This window comes from Silene latifolia, chromosome Y (assembly GCF_048544455.1).
Source record: "Silene latifolia isolate original U9 population chromosome Y, ASM4854445v1, whole genome shotgun sequence".
Classification (NCBI taxonomy): Eukaryota; Viridiplantae; Streptophyta; class Magnoliopsida; order Caryophyllales; family Caryophyllaceae; genus Silene; species Silene latifolia.
The window spans coordinates 385231338-385252161 of record NC_133538.1 but is presented as its reverse complement, the minus strand read 5'-3'; the positions used below and the strand labels follow the sequence as shown (position 1 = coordinate 385252161).

General features: G+C 38.0%; 1 long non-coding RNA gene across 1 annotated transcript; it reads left to right on the top strand.

Annotated features, from left to right (window-relative positions):
* The first annotated feature begins 232 nt into the window (after nucleotides 1-232).
* Nucleotides 233-2996, top strand: LOC141634270 (uncharacterized). Its single transcript, XR_012539008.1, has 2 exons — nucleotides 233-637; nucleotides 2588-2996. It is a non-coding gene; the product is annotated as an uncharacterized LOC141634270 (long non-coding RNA).
* Nucleotides 2997-20824: the final 17828 nt, after the last annotated feature.

The following is a 20824-nucleotide window of genomic DNA, read 5'->3' as shown; positions in this document are numbered from 1 at the left end:
ATTTAGGGGTTTTAAATGTTTATTTATGCTTTTTTATGGAAGTTTTGTTACTCTTCGCTCAATTTCAGCTATGGCATATATTATACACAAATTCTCATTTGTGACGGAAGCTATCCGTCACAAGCTGAAGACGGGTCGGGTTGATACCAAATTATGAGAATATGGGTAAAGTTGACCCACTTTGCTAGAAAATAAAATAATAATTGAGAGGACTTATTTGACAATGCAAAATAAACAATAATAAAAAATTTCCTCCTTCCCTATGCAAACAGACGGTAACATTACAATTTGAGATTTTTCATACCCTCTCTCTTCATTCTCTCTAAAAACCCTAATATTCATCCTCAAGATCTGCAAAATCATCTCCATCTTCCCTATCAATCGTAATCATCATCATAATAATCTTATTGCAAACTGCGAAAAAAAAGCCCTTAATTTATGTCTCTCTTCATTCTCTCCAAAAACCCTAATATATTCATCATCAATTCATCACAATGTTATTACAAACTGGAAAAAAAAAAATCATCTCTCCACATGTTCATCCTCCTCCTCCGTCTTCAATCTTCATCTCCATATTACATCTCCTTTGTACAATCTTCATCCTACAAAAAGGATAACCCTGGAAAAAATATGGAAGGTGTTGTGTTTAACATGTTGATTTTATGGTGATATTTTTTGTTTAGTTATTTATTGTAAAATATTGTTGGGGTTTTTTTGTTTAACAAATAATTTGTAAAAAATGGTCACATTTGTTTCATTAAGATTCGTTTTTTTGTCTAATTATTTTTGGAAGATTATCAAAATGTTTGTTTTGTTAACATAAAAACCAAAGAATAAACATGGTAGGAATCTTTTGTGTTTTGATTTATTGGATTTTTGTTTGATTTATATTAAAAAGTTTGAATTTTTTGTGTTTTGATGTGCATATTTGAGTTATTATGTCAAAAAATGAGGATTCTATCCAAATCATAGAGGTTTAGAGTTCTAATTTAGATGACGAATTAATTTGCTTTAATTTGTCACTATTGCCCAGATTGTGTTTTTTTTTTTTTTTTTTTGCAGCGGAGTTGGTTTAATTCTCTGTGCAATGGTAATATTGTACTCTGAGATGCTACCATTTTATTTATGTTTGTTTGGATTTACCTCAAAGTCTCTTATAATGATTACATATATGAATAAACATGGTGACATAAGAGATTGTGTTAAGAATGTTACCCCCTTAGTAGATAGATGTAATTATTATACGAGCTGTTTGATTTTACCTTAAAGCTTTTAAAATGAAAACTTATACGAGTAAAAATGGTAACTTGGGGGATTTTTTATAGCAATGTTATCACCTTAGATTGAAATGTAACCATTAAACAATATGTCTGTTTGGATTTGAATGAATTTTATAACGATAACATCTAAGAATAAATATGGTGACATATGGCGTGTGTTAAAAATGTAACCACTTGAGTCTCGAAATGTAATCATGTTTTAAATGTAGCAATATTAGTTAGAATGTTATAATGAAAACATCTATGATAAACATGGTGACATCTGATTTGTGTTAAAAATGTTACCCCCTTAGTTTTGAAATGTAATCATGTTTGAAATGTTATCATATTAGCTAAAATGTGTAAATGAATATTATGATGATAACATCTATGAATAAAAATGATGACATAAGTAAACGTTAACACCTTACTTGAGAAATGTAACTATTATACGAGTTGTTTGATTTTACCTCAAAACTTCTTAAAATGAAAACATATGAGTAAAAATGGTGACATGTGAATTTCTATAGCAACGTTATCACCTTAAACTAAAATGTAACAATTACACAATATGTTTCTTTAATAACATCTAACAATAAACATGTTGACATATGGTTTGTATTAAAAATGTTATTACCTTAATATTGAAATGTAATCATGTTGGAAAAGTTGTCATATTAGTTGGAATGTGTAAATGAGTGTTTTAATGATAAAATTCATATTACTTAGAATGTGTGAATGAAGGTTATGCTGATAACATATATGAATAAACTTGGTGAAATATGTAAATATTACCACCTTTGTCTTGAAAGGTAACCCTGCTTGAAACGTTGTAGTATTACTTAAAATGTGTGAATGAATGTTATGATGGTAACATCTGTGAATAAACATGGTGACATAGAAAAGTATTACTACCTTAGTCACGAAATGTAACCATGTTTTAAATATTATCATATTAGTATAGTTAAAATGTGTTGGCATATGTTTTATTTGAACGGCTCTTTTAATGTATATTTTAGTGTTAAAAGGTGACCATGTTAGCCATTATATGTACATGTGTTTGAGTATGTTGAACATTATAGTAGTGTAATCAGCTTAGCTTAATATGGTTACATCTATGATTAACACATGGTGACATATTGGTTAGTAGTGAAAATGTGATCATTTTATTTCGTAAATGTAGCTATCGTAGGATGTTGTTGATTTTATGTGACAACATTAAAAATGGTAACAATTATGGTATATATGGTGACATGACTGTTTTTGTATAGCATAATCTTAATCTGAAATTTTAGCAAATGTCTAACATTTCCATACTCATCTTGCAGAGATTCATGTGCAACCAGAGCCGCTACAAGTGAGAAGACAAAGTCAACTATTGGACGAATCTCGAAGGAGGTTCTGTTTATAATAGTGTTAACACTGTTGTCGGTCCTCCAAAGCCTCTCAAGAAGAAATGAATAAGGGGCATGATCCGTTGATGTAACCGTCAGTTTAATTTGTAATAATAAAGACTTAGTACTTGGTGGTTTGATTAATGATGTGTTCTTTTAGGTCACACTTTTTAGTCTCTTATGATGTTAGGGATGTGAAACACTCTATGTTTTGTAACCACCTTATGATGAAATGTGGATAATTTTCTTCTGAACAATTTTAAGTGTCCACATGAATGTTGTGACATATGTACACCAATATGGTCACATTATTAGAGTAAAATAGTTACATTTCTGGACCAAAGTGGTAACATTTTAAAGATATTAACATACGTCTCTATGTTATCAAGCATCGATGTTATCATGTTAAGTTCAGGTCAAAACACTCAAACATATGTACATATCTCTGATAAGGAGTTCATATTTTCAAGAATCACATATATGTCACCATGTTTAGTCTATTATGTTAACATGTTAAGAATAATTTTGAACATCAAAAAAATATGACATTGGTACATTCCTCAAACATAGGTACATATATATATATATATATATATATATATATATATATATATATATATATATATATATATATATATATATATATATATATATATATATATATATATATAGAGAGAGAGAGAGAGAGAGAGAGAGAGATTCGGGATCATATGAGAACCACTAGGATGATGAGAACCACTAATAATACTACTAATATTAACATTACTAATTAATATTACTAATAATATTACAACTTTACGCGCTCAACTCCCCAAACCCTTCAATTTCATTCATTTCCCAAATTTCCCTTTCTCACTCATCTTCTTCTCTCTACGACCCTCATCATCCCCGTTTCCGATCGTCGCCATTTCTGTTCGTCTTCTCTGATCGTCGTCGCTGCTCATCTCTATCCTACCTTCATCGTTTCCGATCATCTGCTTCTCATATTACGGTTCAATCCATTCATCAGGAGCATTTTCGCGAGATTTATCAATCTCATTCCTACAAATTCAGGTACTATGCTTCGGATAATGGCGATTGTACTGTAATTTTATCTTGCATGTATTTTTTCCTTCGACATTCATCAATTCCCCCGACATTCATCAATTCATATTAAACTATTAACCCTAATTTTCAGTAATTTCCCTAATTAAGGTCTTTTAATTGTTATTCTATAATGAATTCTTAGATTCGGGACGAGAAATTGATTTTAATGTATTGAACACATTTGCATAGAAAATCGAGTTTATCGTTGCTTATAGTTTAGCGATTTACGCATTTTTGTTCTGATTGCATGTTCAAGTAATTTTTAATAATTGAATTTGCGGATTTGTGAGTTTTTATTCTGATTGCATGTTCAAGTACTTTTAAATAATTGAATTTGCTTATTTTGTGAGGGTCTTTTGGTTTTAAATGATCTATATTGTTTGGATCTGAAAGAATAGTCGAGCTGGTAGTTGCTTGTTATTTTCAGTATTTTTTAGCCAAGTAAGCTTAGGTTTTAGGATCCCCGTCCTCTGTCCGTGCATGAAATAAGGTCCAGCGTGCATAAAATAAGGTTCAATGTGCATCAAATAAGGCCATTTCCGCATCAAACACGGCATCACTTTAATTAGCAGTAGGTTGATTGTCGATAAGGTGCCAATGCTTAATTAGTAGAGGGCCCTTGACTCGGAAAATCTGCATATTTTCCAAAATCTAAATGCTCTCGGTTGTGCATTGGCCGAAATTTCTATTTTCACCTGTGTTAACATCAGTCAATACATTCACAGATATGAGGCGAAAGACTGTTGCAAGGAAGAAAAACACACCAGTCAAAATTACACAAATAAAAGGAGGTAGATCAGTGAAAGATTATTTCCCACCAAACCCAACAAATTCAACTCTAAATGATGCTGTTGACCAAAGTATGTTGTAAGAAAATCTACATAGGTTTGTCTGTTTTTATGTTTCATCCCTTCCTTACCCCAAAATAATGATAGACTACATTTTAATGCTCTCTCTAAACTTGGATGCAATACCTGTATTGCTTGCTTAATGTGATATTTCCTGAATTTATCTTAGTGTTTTTCTGCATGCTTTATGTTATTTTCAAATGACGGACTGCTTGTACTCTTTTCCTTACTAGTTCCTATTTCTAGTTTTTTCATTCGAGAGTTCAATTTGTGATGCTTGTAGGTCATTCTCTTACTGGTCAATTACTTATACATAGCCAAGTATGGCCAATTGGTGCAATGGGTGGGTAGTCAAAATTTTTGAAGAAGATAAAGCACTTTTTGTCAAGAATTACGTAAGAGAAAAAAAAGAGGCTATGGGTTTGTCATTTGCTCCCTTAGACAAAGTTCAGTTTACCGACAACTATTATGAAGCCCAACTTGATGATGTTTTCAATAATCAAGATCTAGTGACTAACATATTTAACCAACTAGATTTTAACGAAGATAAGGCAAATATGGCGTTGGTCTGTAGGAATTGGTCTCAGCTTTTCCTCATACACCCAAGTGCACCTCGCATTGAACATGCATATGGCATTTCTCTACGGACCAATGATATCAATGGTGTAAGAATTGTTCGTAGGGGTTGATACGTGCATATTCTATACACTTTATTTGCAGTTTTGGCACGTATTTCTATGCTTATTTGTTTACTTAAAGCTACTATTTCTCCCGAAACGGTTTACTTTGGAATTTCTATGATTTATTGTAGGAATGAGTAGAAGTAGGCTAAATCAAGCTTAAATCGTCCTCCGGAAGCAACTTTATGGAAACTTGGAAGATAGGAGTTCGGACTCGCTCACCTTGGGATGCGTGCATTGGAGTGAAGAGGCTGATTGGAAGAGAAAAGGAATTCTTTCTTGCAATTTCTCGGTTGGTCGATTGACCAACATATCGATCGATCGACCGTGGAAGTTTGAGAGAAGGAAATCTTATCTTGATTGGTCGATCGACCATGCCATCTGGTCGATCGACCAAGCCGCGAGTCTGAGATTTATTTTATGCTTTAGTCTTTTAAAAGCCCAATTGTAATTAATCTTAGAGAGGACGTTTATCAGTAGAAGAAAGACAATAATTTAGGTTATGCTTTTTATTCAAGAACGGAAGTTTTAGATCTAGTTTTTGGGGAACAAGAAGGTGTAGACTACGGATTTGAATTCAATTGCCTTGTTCATCAATTCTTAAGTAAGCTTTAATGGAATTTCCTTCTTCTTTTATTTCATGTCAATTTAATTCTTGTTGTTACTAGTTTATATTCAAGTAATTCAGTTTTAATCCTTCATCTTAAATTCAATTTCAATCATGTCAATTTTATTCTTTGTCTTTAATTTTGCAATTATTATAGTTTTAATCATGCATAGCTAATTATCTTGATTGGGAACGAGGTGAGCCATGGCGTAAATTAGGGTCAATTTTATTAGTATGATTTTCTTCCATATCGATCTTATTACCTTTTGATAAACCCGTCTTGCCAGATTGAAAGATTAGTAGGTTAGGTTTTCATTAGTTTTGGAATTTCCTTTGAGCGAAAGCTTTGAGAAATTCTAGGGAATTAGAAGACCGTAAGGTTAATTTTGAGCATTGATCGAAAGGCTTGCTCATATTTCCTAACACCGTATTACAGGACCTCTGCTACCTTTTTGACCTGACCTTAGCCATGGTGAACTGAAGTTCCTGATCTTCGTTTTATCTTGTTTGAGAAATTTCTTATTTTAGCAATTAGTCACTAGAATCAAACAAATTCAAAACCCCCCATTTAATTGTTACTTCAATAGATTAAAAATTAGCAAATAGAATTGATCTTGTCTCTCTGTGGTTCGACCCTTACTATCACTAGCTATAGTTTTAGTTTGGATTATAAATTTAATTTTGATACAAAACGACGGTATCAAATTTTAGCGTCGTTGCCGGGGAGACGGTGTAATTCTGTTTGCTTTATTTTTAGTTTATTTTTCTTGTCTCAAGAAACTTTGGTTTCTTGAGGCCGTTGCTTACTCCTGCTTCTAGTTTTGCTTTTGCACAGTTAGAGGACAGATTTTTGAGAGGAAGGCTTCAGTACTCTCCGTTTCGCGATCATGACTACAATATATGATAATCTTCAGCCACAAGTGCAGCATGTTCCAAAGGGATACGTTTTACCCACCCCTACTACTGGTCGCTTCGAATTTCGTTCCTCCTATATCGATTTAGTGGAGCGAAATCAGTTTGTTGGTCTACCGGACGAGGATCCTTTGAAGCATATGGAAATTTTCACAGACTACTGCTGTTCCATACCTTTGCCGGCTGGGGTGACCCAGGATGAAGTAAAGGAGATTATGTTCTTATACTCCTTAAAGGATTCTGAAGAGATTGGTACCGCTACCTTGATAGGGTAGCAGCTGAAGTCACAGATTGGACATCTCTAGCATTAACTTTCTACAAAAAATACTTCCCACTTGCAAAGACTGATGCCTTGAGAAGCAAAATTACAAATTTCCAGCAAGGACCTGATGAGGAATTTTGCGAAGCATGGGGACGTTCCAAGAGTTTGGTTCGATCTGTCCCTCACCACGGTTTCCAGCAGTGGTACCTTTGCAACATATTCTACAATTCTTTATATGATGACTACAAGGTTATCCTGGATGCAGCTGCGAATGGTAGGTTCCAAAATAATCTTTGGTCGAATAAAGGTTGGAACACTATTGAGGAGATGGCAGTCCATAGAGCTGAGTTTGGGAGTTCGCGTGGAAACTCGCGAAAGCAAAGTGATGAAATGAGTGCCGTTGCGACACTCATAGCTTCTATTACAGCCCGGCTTGAAAAGTTCGAGACTTCTAAGGTTTTCGAGAGAGATCGAAATTCCTGTTCATAACTCAGATGAAACTGCGGAATTGAGAGAAATAGTCCGAGCTCTTTTGGTTCAAGTCACAAAAATAGAAAAAGCTGGGATTGAATCTGCAAAGAATTTTGTGAAGCAGTTAGAGAATTTAGAGGCTAACCAAGTCGCCAATTCTTCAAGAAAATGTGAGGGGCCAATTGAAACCATTAATGCCATTAATCTCCGAAGTGGCCTTTCTTATGAAGGTCCCGATAAGCCAAGAGAAGACTCGGGAAATGATGAAGAGACAAATTTAAATTCTGGTGCGAAAACGAGCTTTACTGCCAGTACCAGCGGTCGATCGACCAACAACAGCAGTCGATCGACCGGATTCTCTGATGAAAAAGTTTCTGACCAGAAACTAATTGAACCCAGCGCATGTGGTCGATCGACCAACAATGTCAGTCGATCGACTGAAGTTCTTGACGAAGGAGTTTCTGACAAGAAACTGTTCATACCCAGTGTGATTGGTCGATCGACTGGGTCTCCAGTGCAGGACGCAAATCCGTCAATTAATTTGCATGATTCTATACTCATTGATGATTTGACGGAGGTTTTAAATTTACGGAAGCGAAGGTTCTTGATCCTACGACGATGTTGCGATCCCGTATCCGGAGCGTTTAAAGAATACTAAGCTGGAGCGCAAGTTTGGTAAGTTTTTGGAGATGGTCAAGAATCTTGAGGTAACCATTCCTTCACTGATCTAATTACCCAGGTACCCTCTTACGCTAAATTTATGAAAGACATTTTGAATCGTAAGAAAAAGTTTCATGATGATGGTAATGTTGCTTTTGTGGAAGAATGCAATGCTCTTTCGCAAATTAATATACCACCTAAGTTAAAGGACCTGGGTAGCTTTTCAATTCCCTGCACTACAGGTAACCACGAAATTGGAAAGGCCCTTTGTGATTTAGGGGTCAGTGTCAGTGTCATGCCATATTCCGTTTGCGAAAGGCTAAATATTGGTAAACTTAAGGTGACCGATATTACCCTTCAGATGGCAAATAGATCGACTCAGAGACCTTTAGGAGTCTTAGAGGATGTACCCGTTCAAGTGGGTAAGTTTTTATTCTGTCGATTTCGTTGTTTTGGACATTGCAGAGGACGACCCGGATACCTATTATTTTAGGTAGACCATTTTTACATACAGTGAAATTTGTAATAGATGTCAAACGCGGAATCATTACCTTAGAGGTAGGGGATGACACCATTGAGTCGATCTTGCTCGTAAGTCGATCAAACTCAACGATGATGATACGTGTTATTCCATTGATATTGTTGACAGGCATTGGTATGGCGGAGGGAATCCTTAGCCAAGGATTCCCTAGCCGATCTAACCCGTTGAGATAAGTGTGCGGATAATACGGCGGAGAATCTTTGAGGAGCCGAGATGTTTTGGTAGCCTCAATGGAGAGCTACGAGCTCACGGAGGAAGAAGATGAGATGCTCTTAAGCCTGGCCAACGAGAATTTGGTAAACACTTGCTATACCATTGAAGCCGATTCTGCCTATCTTTGTAGAGGTAAAGGTGCGAGAGCGTAAGCCACTTCCTCCTAATCTTAAGTATGTTTTTCTAGATGATACGGAGCAAGATTGCTATTGTTAGTGCTAAGCTTAATGATGACCAGCTTTACGCTTTGATGTGTGTGCTTAAGAAAAACAGGGGAAGGCTTTAGGTTACTCTTTGGATGATATTAAGGGCATCAACCCCGATATTTGTATGCACAGGATAGAGCTGGAGGAAGGCCACAAGCCTTACAGACGGGGGTCAACGCAAGTTGAACCCGAGAAGATGCGAGGAAGTCGTTATGGCCGAGGTGATGAAACTACTCGATGCAGGTATTATTTATACAGTTGGCAACTCCAAGTGGGTTAGCCCTTGATTCAGGTAGTTCGAAGAAAGGAGGGACTACCGTGGTTAAAAATGAGAAAAATGAATTAATACCAACACGAGTTGTGACAGGGTGGCGGATGTGCATTGATTATAGACAGTTGAATGCCGCCACCAAGAAAGACCATTTCCCCCTCCCTTTTGTTGACCAAATGACTAAAAGACTTGCTTCTAACAAATTTTTCTGTTTTCTAGACGGATATTCAGGGTTCTTTCAGATCCCTATTCATCCGGATGATCAGAGTAAGACCACTTTTACCTGTCCACAGGGTGTTTTTGCGTACCGCAGGATGCCTTTCGGATTGTGTAACGCCCTAGCTACCTTTCAGAGATGCATGGTGGGGATTTTTTCTGATTATATAGAGAACATTATGGAGGTATTTATGGATGATTTCTCAGTTTATGGTAATGACTTTGATCATTGTTTAGCTAATCTTGATAAAGTCTTGCAGCGTTGTATTGATGTTAATCTTGTTTTAAACTGGGAAAAATGTCAGTTCATGGTCAATAAGGGAGTTGTGTTAGGGCATCTGATTTCTGATAAGGGTATACATGTTGATAAGGCAAAAGTCCAGGTGATTGAGCAATTGCCTCCTCCCGTGAATGTTAAAGGAGTGAGGAGTTTCCTTGGTCACGTTGGTTTTTATCGGCATTTCATTAAGGATTTTTCAAAAATTGATAAACCGCTTACACAATTGCTCCTTAAGGACGCTATCTTTGAGTTTACTGATGAGTGACTTTTAGCTTTTAACAGGTTAAACGAGGCTCTAGTTTCTGCACCAATCATTCAGCCGCCTGATTGGGACCTCCCATTTGAGATTATGTGTGATGCCAGCGATTATGCGATTGGTGCAGTTTTGGGACAGCGGAAGAATAAAGTTTTGAATGCCATATATTTTGCAAGCTGAACTCTGGATGAGGCTTAAGTCAATTATTACACCACTGAGAAGGAGTTTCTAGCTGTAGTTTTTGCCTTAGACAAATTTCGGTCTTATTTGTTAGGTTCTAAGGTTGTTGTTTATACTGACCATGCAGCGCTGAAGACTCTCTTTCTTAAGAAGGATGCGAAGCCGAGGCTTTTGAGGTGGATACTCCTTTTGTAGGAGTTTGATTTGGAGATCAAATATAAGAAAGGTGCAGAGAATGTGGTGGCTGACCATTTATCTCGTCTGCAGCTGACAGAGAGGGAGGATTTGTTACCCATTAATGATTCTTTTCCTGATGAGAGTCTATTAGCTATTACTAATTCGGGGTCGTATCCACCTCCGTGGTTTGCTGATTATGCTAATTTTGCTGTGACAGGTAAGATACCACCCGAGCTTTCATGGTAGCAGAAGAAGCGGTTCGCTTATGATTCTAGACAATACTTTTGGGATGATCCTTATGTTTTCAAGGAATGCGCAGACGGTCTTATCCGGAGATGTGTGCCTCAATGGGAGGTGAAGGATATCCTAGAAGCTTACCACTCTTCTGCCTATGGTGGTCACCATGGTCCGTTGATTGCTAAGGTACTCAATCTGGTTTCTATTGGCCAACTTTGAATGCAGATAGTCGCAATTTTGTTGCTGAGTGCGATGCTTGTCAAAGATCCGGGAATATTTCAAAGAGACATGAGATGCCACAGGTAGGCATTCTAGAGGTTGAGATTTTTGATGTCTGGGGCATTGATTATCAAGGACCTTTTCCGAGCAGTCAAGGTAATAAATATATCTTCGTAGCTGTAGATTATGTGTCCAAATGGGTAGAAGCTATCGCTACTCCCCATTGCGATGCAAAAGCCATGATTAAGCTATTTAAAAAGATTATTTTCCCTCGTTTTGGTGTCCCTAGGGTTGTCATTAGCGATGGTGGAATGAATTTTAAAGAGAAACAACTTAGTGCTTTATTGACTAAATTCGGTGTCCAACATCGTAGAGGTTTGGGGTATCATCCCCAAACTAGTGGTCAGGTTGAGTTTTCTAACCGAGAGTTGAAAGAAGTTTTAGCTAAAGTTGTTTCTAAATCACGGAAAGATTGGAGTCTTAAGTTAGATGATGTCTTATGGGCTTATAGGACCGCGTTTAAAACGCCAATTGGGATGTCACCATTCCGATTGATTTATGGTAAGACATGTCATTTACCTGTTGAGTTGGAGCGTAAGTCTTGGTGGGCTATATGTGATTTGAATTTGGATCCTAACCTCTCTCGTGAAAAACGTATGACACTTTGAATGAGTGGAGGAATTTAGGCTGTTGGCCTATGATAATGCTAGGATCTACAAAGAGAAAACGAAGCGCTGGCACGACAAGAGAATCATTAAGCGCGAGTTCCATATTGGCGATAAGGTACTTCTTTTCAATGCTCGTATCCGTTTATTTCCTGGTAAGCTGAAATCTAGGTGGACTGGTCCTTATACGGTCACATCAGTTACAAAATTCGGATCAGTTGAATTGGAGACCTCATCTGGAGACCGATTCAAAGTGAACGGTCAATACGTGAAACACTATCACGGTGCAGAAGAATTTGTTGGGCAGGTCGAAGTATTGTACTTTGACCCAATTTTAGAAGCTGCAGATTGAGGTACGAAGGTCGTGCGGGACCTCTTAAACCAGCGCTAACCGGGAGGCAACCCGGCTTGTACATTTTTTGTAATTAGGAACTTTGCAGTTTTATTTCATTTGATTTGCATTAGGAACTTAATCTTACTTCATTTTAATTAGCAATTTCTTGGTTTGGAAAACGTGCGCCTTTGAGAATTTTTGCAGGTAATTAATTTATGCAAAGTGCGTAGGATGATCTACTGGATGTCGATGAGAGAAAGACGGGGAAGTGAATTGGAAAAATAATTTTTTGACGTATTTGAGATTAATTGCCAGCACGAGCAGTCGATCGACCAAGTTCACCAGTCGATAGACTGCAGAGAAAAAGGCAGAAGCTGTTTTAGGGGAAGATTGGTCGATCGACTGGGTCAGATGGTCGATCGGCCAACGCGCGAAATCAGATGGTGACTTAATAGGGAAGTTCTATTTCTTCCCTTATTCATTCATTCATTCATTTTCACTTAATCAAAAAAAATAGGAAAACCCTTTGTTCCTCCCCTTTCTTGCGATTTTCCCTGCCAATCCCCCTTTATTCTCGATTTTCCTTGCTCAAATTCCTGAGTTCTCATCAAAGGTATGTCTCTAATCCCCTTTTAATCCTTTATATTCGATTCTCGCTGAATTTCTATGCCCTTATTTCGAGCAATGTTACCTTTTGATCGAAAAATCGATTTGGGGAAAATCGATTTCAGGCCATTTTCTTTCGTTTTTTGTGCTTTAATTGCCTTTGCTATCCTATTCCCCTTATTTTCGAGACATCTTAGCAACTAGGAGATGCTTAAATCCATTTCCCCCAAATTTTCGAAACCCTAATTTCGTGTGGAATTTCTGATTTTGTTTAGGGTTTTATAAATTTACATTGTTAAAGGGAAGCTAGTTGTTGATTTGTTCATTTTGTAGGAAGCAACAATGACAAAAGGGAAGCAGCCGATGTTCAGTGGGCAGTCCAGTCAAGGAGCTGCTAAACGGCCGTGGGGTCCGCCGTTAATGATCGAGGGTACTACGGATAGTCTACCTGACTATCCACAGGTTACTTTCTCTACCTCTACTCAGCGAGCTAAATTCGTTACCTTTGTCGTAAAAATGAAAGTTCAGGCCACTCGTTTTCTTCATAGGCCAACTTTAGAGAAACTAGGGTGTCTTGAATCTGTCGTGTCTCTGCTAAATGGGACAGGGATGTCGGGACTGGTGGACATGGCTGAGTTCACCTACTACACTCTTACCTTTGAGTTTTTCTCATCTTTTGCTTTCGACCAGACCACCTTTGAAGCCAATAGGAGTAGTTCTTGTATTTCTTTTCGGCTTTTCAATGTCACCTACTCCTTGACATTAGCCGAATTTGCTGGTTATTTGGGTCTTTGTTTCGAGGGTAACACCTCGGAACCTTCTGATGTGCACAAGGTAATGTGGTCGTGTATCTCTGACTGGAATGGCCCTAAGAGGACGGGCACTTCCGTCCACTTACCCCCTTTTCGTTATTTTTTTCGGCTGATGGGTAATACCATTTTCGGCTGCAAGGAGTCAAATAATGTTAATACCATTGAATTGTCTATCTTGGCGGGTTATCTGAACATTGAAAGTCGGGTAGCCCGTATTTATAACATAGCTTATTTGTTCGCCTCTCACTTTCACACTTTATTTGATACGTGCATATTCTATACACTTTATTTGCAGTTTTGGCACGTATTTCTATGCTTATTTGTTAGCTTAAAGCTACTATTTCTCCCGAAACGGTTTACTTTGGAATTTCTATGATTTATTGTAGGAATGAGTAGAAGTAGGCTAAATCAAGCTTAAATCGTCCTCCGGAAGCAACTTTATGGAAACTTGGAAGATGGGAGTTCGGACTCGCTCACCTTGGGATGCGTGCATTGAAGTGAAGAGGCTGATTGGAAGAGAAAAGGAAGTTGCTGCACAGCTCAGTTAGTCGATCGACCAACATATCCAGTCGATCGACCGTGGAAGTTCAGCAGAGAAGGAAGTACTGTACTGTCTGGTCGATCGACCATGCCATCTGGTCGATCGACCAAGCCACGAGTCTGAGATTTATTTTATGCTTTAGTCTTTTAAAAGCCCAATTGTAATTAATCTTAGGGAGGACGTTTATCAGTAGAAGAAAGACAATAATTTAGGTTATGCTTTTTATTCAAGAACGGAAGTTTTAGATCTAGTTTTTGGGGAACAAGAAGGTGTAGACTACGGATTTGAATTCAATTGCCTTGTTCATCAATTCTTTAGTAAGCTTTTATGCAATTTCCTTCTTTATTTATTTCTTGTCAATTTAATTCTTGTTGTTACTAGTTTATATTCAAGTAATTCAGTTTTAATCCTTCATCTTAAATTCAATTTCAATCATGTCAATTTTATTCTTTGTCTTTAATTTTGCAATTGTTATAGTTTTAATCATGCATAGCTAATTATCTTGATTGGGAACGAGGTGAGCCATGGCGTAAATTAGGGTCAATTTTATTAGTATGATTTTCTTCCATATCGATCTTATTACCTTTTGATAAACCCGTCTTGCTAGATTGAAAGATTAGTAGGTTAGGTTTTCATTAGTTTTGGAATTTCCTTTGAGCGAAAGCTTTGAGAAATTCTAGGGAATTAGAAGACCGTAAGGATAATTTTGAGTATTGATCGAAAGGCTTGCTCATATTTCCTGAGACCGTATTACAGAACCTCTGCTACCTTTTTGACCTGACCTTAGCCATGGTGAACCGAAGTTCCTGATCTTCTTTTTATCTTGTTTGAGAAATTTCTTATTTTAGCAATTAATCACTAGAATCAAACAAATTCAAAACTCCCCATTTAATTGTTACTTCAATAGATTAAAAATTAGCAAATAGAATTGATCTTGTCTCTCTGTGGTTCGACCCTTACTATCACTAGCTATAGTTTTAGTTTGGATTATAAATTTAATTTTGATACAAAACGACGGTATCAGGGGTCCTAAAATAATTTATAAAAGATGCAAATGCTTTATGACTGAAGATTTGGCAGCTAAATTGCTCCTGTATCATCAACAAGAGAAAAATATTTTCCAAAGAGAACATCTTAACGCTCTTGATGACGCTGAACGTGCACATGTGAATGAGTTGCTTCATGCTTTAGGCACGCCATCTCCTGCACGTAACACAGCAATTGCCATTTCAACAGACTTAGCAACTCGGGCCAGTTTGCCTTTTTTCGGTTTTTTTCCTCTATATGTAACTCAACTGCTCAAGTGTGACAGTTTTTGGTATTTTGACGTCTGTGTATTTAGGCCTTTAACGGTTCAGGTCTTAAAGTTGCCCTATTTTCAGTCTTTTGTGGTACTCTTGTATAATTCCATGTATTAAGCCACCTTTGTATAATTATGTAGTCGGGTTTTTCCATTTTCAATGTTGTAAAGCTTTGTCATGTATGGATGATATGTTTTATTAATGAAGTTTCTTTTCCTTATTTTGTTAATCATCGAGCTTTCATTGTTTCATAATTACATGAAGTTTTTGGATCTATGGAACAGCCTTGTAGATGCATCAAAAAACAATCTCAGTGCATTAAAATACCCTTGTATATGCCTCAAATAAGCTGCCTTCTTAACCTACTTACTTTGTCAGATAATCCTCCCAACCCAAGTACTACGTGCGCAGCGAACAAATTCCTCCTCCACGTCGACAGAGTCCACGTATCCAACCAAAAGTTACTGAGCAAGTAACACCATATATGCTTTCTGGTAACAACAATGGTGAGGGTTTACCTTTTCTTGTCCCTTTTAAAGATTTCCTGTATATGTCATTTGTTCGAATATTAATGGTGATGGTTTAAGGTGCAATACCCTTATAAATGCATCAAGTAGCCTTGTAGATGCATCAAAAAACAATCCATATGCATTAAACAACCATGCCTTGCGGTTTTCTTCTTGTTCGAATGACAATAGCAAGAGAAAGGGTTTATGGTTGGATTAGGCGGACCGCTACCGCGGGTCCGCCTAATCCAACCCTAAACCCTTTCCCGTCCCGTTTTAGGACACCCGCGCCCCTTTTAAAAATCCCGTCCCCAAAAAAGAGTTCACTCGTCCCCTTCTAGGGTGTCTTTAGGTTTTCGTGTTCGAATGACAATAGCAAGGGAAAGGGTTTAGGGTTGGATTAGGCGGACCCGCTGGTCCGCCTAATCCAATCCTAAACCCTTTCCCGTCCCGTTTTAGGACGCCCGGGCCCCTTTTAAAAATCTCGTCCCCAAAAAAGGGTTCACTCGTCCCCTCCTAGGGTGTCTTTAGGTTTTCGTGTTCGAATGACAATAGCAAGGGAAATGGTTTAGGGTTGGATTAGGCGGACCCGCGACCACGGGTCCGCCTAATCCAACCCTAAACCCTTTCCCGTCCCGTTTTAGGACACCCGGGCCCCTTTTAAAAATCCCGTCCCCAAAAAAGGGTTCACTCGTCCCCTTCTAGGGTGTCTTTAGGTTTTCGTGTTCGAATGACAATAGCAAGAGAAAGGGTTTAGGGTTGGATTAGGCGGACCCGCGGTAGCGGGTCCGCCTAATCCAACCCTAAACCCTTTCCCGTCCCGTTTTGGGACACCCGGGCCCCTTTTTAAAATCTTGTTTTCCTGAAATAAGCTTGTATATGCATGAAATAATCTGTCTTCTTGAAGCTAATCGGTGTTTGGTTTGGTGTGCACTAGTCTTATGAATTAATTGACTAACCTTGTATATGCATCAAATAACTGTTTATGTGCATTAAACAACTTTGTACATGCATGAAATAAGTTGTCTTCCTGAAGCTAATCACTGTTTGGTTTGGCGTATAATAGTCTAATGAATTCATGGACCAACCTTGTATATGCATCAAATAACTGTTTAAGTGCATTAAACAACTTTTGTACATGTATGAAATAAGCTGTCTTCCTGAAGCTAATCACTGTTTGGTTTGGCGTACAATAGTCTTATGAATTCATGGACCAACCTTGTATATGCATCAAATAACTACCTATGTGCATAAAACAATTTTGTATATACATGAAATAAGCTACCTTACTAATGCTGACTACTTTGACAGATAATTCTGTCAAAACAAACCCTACAGCAGCAGAGGCAGAACAAATTTCACCGCGGCAACGGACTCCGCGTGTTAAAGCCAAACTTCACGACGAAGTCGCACCAGAGTTGCCTCCTAACAAGAACAAGAGGAAAGCAGCAGCAACAAGCAAAGAGCCAACGCAAAGTATAAAAAAAAAAGAAAGCGTTCTGACAAGTATAAGCCTCTCCTCACTCGGATGAGTCCTTCCTTGATCACCAATTTCATCAAGTTGGGGCCATCCGAAAAGCAAATTGAAGCCATACACAGTATGGGGTTCGGAGGGTTGTTACAACTTAAGTCAGAAGAAATCAATGGCCATTTGGCCAGATGGATTGTCGAGACATTTAATCCGTTCAATTGTTCATTGATGAACCGCGATCTTGTTATCTCTGATGAGGATGTCCACATTGCAACTGGACTTCCTATGGGACCGATTGACATTGTCGCAGCTGGAATGTTCTGTAAGGAAAAGGAGTACACAGAGGCCTGTCAAGAGGTATAAGGCTCAGTTTACCACCTCAGATATTACGAAAAAGGTTCTCTTAGATAAGATGATGGAGCAACGGGATGGTGGAGACGATTTCAAGAGGAATTTCCTCATCTATATCGTCAATGTTCTCTTGATGGGGGTAGTAGGTGATCATCCTAGCCCTCGGATATTAAGCTCCCTTTCAAATCCCGCCGATGTCCCTAACATGAATTGGTGCAAATTTGCACGGTCCCATATGATCAACAACGTCATGTCGTGGAAGGCGGCTATAGCTAATTCCCCTAAAACTTATTTTAAGGGACCGATTCTGATTTTCCAGATTATCTAATTGGATAGATGTGTTTTCATGACGAGAACGGCGCGTCGATCATTTCCCTTATTAGCGAATTGGACGGATGAGAAAATTAGAGAAAGGGTTAAGTTGGAGAAGCAGAAGGGGGGTGGCTTTGGCAAGGGCTCTGTTGAACCCATATTTGCTTATGTTGCACCTCAACATGAACGTGAACCTGTACCTGTACGTTTACCTGAACCTGAACCTCAACCTCAAATTGAACCTCAAACTCAATTTGAACCTCAACCTGAACCTGAACTTGAAGCTGAACCAGTTGATGAGAGGAAAGAATCCATCAAGGTTTTGGCAAGCACAGCCATTCGACTTGCATACATTTATGGTGACTTTACCAAAGCAGTTAGAAATGCTAAGTGTAAGGCTCCCGCTTTCCCGGCTGTCACGCAAATGTCAAAGTTGGCAGATTGTTTATTTGAAGGATTTTCCCTTTCACAGCAGAGTACAGAAGAAGGTGAAAGGGAAGGTGCTGATTGTGAAAGGGAGGGTGCTACCATGGAGAAGATGGAGGAGAATGAAGTGGAAAAGGACAATAAGATAGATAAGAATGAATTGAAGGAGAGAAAGGAGGAGGTGGCAGTGCAGAAGGAGTTGAAGAAGGATGAGGTTAAAGTGGAGGAGGAGGAGTTGAAGAAGGAGGAGGTTGACATGAGTTGTGTAGATAATGCGTTTCTAGACAATCCCACTGTCATGGCTGAATTAGAAGGGATCCTTAATAATGCATACACTCATGTTGGCAAGGTGTTTGATTCACATCATGAAAATTTGTGGAACGAAAAAAAGGAAAAGGAAAAGAGGGATAAGGCGCTTCTGGAAGGACCGTATTTCAGCCTTTTTAGTGGTGATGATGCACCATATAACTCTCAAGAGTTCCTTGAGTCCAGGTTGCAGGCTACTTCAATTGTTCCTCATTCAAGCACAACAACTACGACGTTTGTTCCAGTAGTTCGTCCTTTATCGCCAATATCGCCAATTCTGATCTCATCCCAACCATCCCAACCATCGCCTGTATATATCTCGTCTCAAGTATTGTTGGATGAATCGCCAATTGTGCCCTCTTCTCCAACTGCCCCCTCAGATTATGCCATTGAGAGGCAGGTGGCTGGTATAAGGGTGCTCCCTAAGAGGTGTGTTGAGGTAGCGAATGTTTACCGGTCACCTTACTTTATCAGAAACGTGGACATGGTTCGTGACTTGAGTCGATCGGAAAAACTGGTAGGAGACTATGCATTTTCAGAGGACTTAGATGAAGAGTATGTATCACTCTCCTATATTTTAATCTTATTCGGCATATATGTATTACATTTTCTTTGTATAACACTAAGTTTCATGTTATCATAACTGTATAGGGAGGTTTTATTTAGCTGTGCGGGCAAGACTCTCACACGAAGTCATATGAAGAGTTTTCTTCTTGATCGTCGAGTTCATACAGATGTCATTTCTGTGTGGTGTGATTATTTGAATGAGGGCAACAAATTCAGAAATCGTAAATGCCCTTGCCGTCTATTTATCATAGAGACAACTGACGTAAGTGTTCCATGGCTGTTCTCAACTTTGGGCTGCATTAAACTTTCGAATGCATGAAATAAGATTGTAGATGCACGAAATACCAATCTAGGTGCATTAAACAACACTGAACATGCATCAAATAAGGGCCCAATTATTACAAGTTTTTATTCTCTAATACGGGTCACCTAATTTAATGAACAGATTGACTCATTGGATATCAAATTTGCAGACGTGGAGTTGGTAAGTCCTTCAAGATTTTCACATTTCCATGGCTGTTCTCAACTAAGTGTCTTTCTTTTCATTATTGTGTTTGTTTTCAATGTCGTACAGGTTTTCATTCCTATTGTTACACCCTTGCCATTTGTCTTCTGTTACCATGTTAGTAAGAAGCTGTTAGAAGTGATGCACTTGATGCCTCCGTCAACTGACTATTCTTGCCATGTTAGACCTGTGGTATATCTTCAGATATTTTTGCAATAAAGTGCCTGATTTTCGTCTAATTTTTGTGAGTGATTATTTACTTGTCATTGTTTTACCTTTATCAGAAGAACTTATTGGGTACGCTTTCAAGTAAGATTCCAAACTTGGTGTCTTCATGGCTTTTGATTCCTAAGTTGTATATTCCGCACGTTGCCGTTGATGTCGAGCATGATACTGGAATCTACCTCATGCGTCATATGGAGATGTACAATGGGGCTAAGGGACGCTTAGGTTCAAAGGTGGGTCGTAAAGGGAGTAAGTCTGTATTATTTAATTCAACTTTCCCTTGTATGTGCATTAAATATGAAGTCACTGATGTTGATTTCTTTTGTTGTTATTGTTCAGAGAGTTGATGTTAAACGTTATGTTGTGAGGGTTTGCAATGAAATTCTAACTTGGCGATACAACTCATATAAACTTCAAGTGACGGCTGCAGCAAAGGCTTACAAGAATGGCGTTCAGATTCGGTAATGCAAAATCTTAAGTAGCTTTGTTTTCCGTTTTTCCGGTTTTACATGTTAATAAAGGAGCTTTATTTTCCCCTTTTCTCAGTAATCAAGCGCCACATGATGATTTATCATATACAGATGCACACTAGATCAATTATATTCAGAATAATAAGAAGAATAAGGAGTAAGTTCTAACTAACCATACAGTTTTTTAAAAACTTCAGTTTTTGGCCACTCTCTGCTGTTCCATGTTTTCTAATCTAATTGCAAGATGTGCATCATTAGTGAGGTCGTTGTAGAAACCGATTGGTTGCAAGTTACCCAAGACGCTAGCTACTGGAGACCTTTGCCCGGGGAAATTAGGTAATGGATATGGTTATTGATGTTGTTGGTATTCGTACTACAATCGAAAACCCAAGTGTTGTGTATTTTCCGACAATCATAAAGGTATTCATATTCCTTATTGTGTCAAATGCTT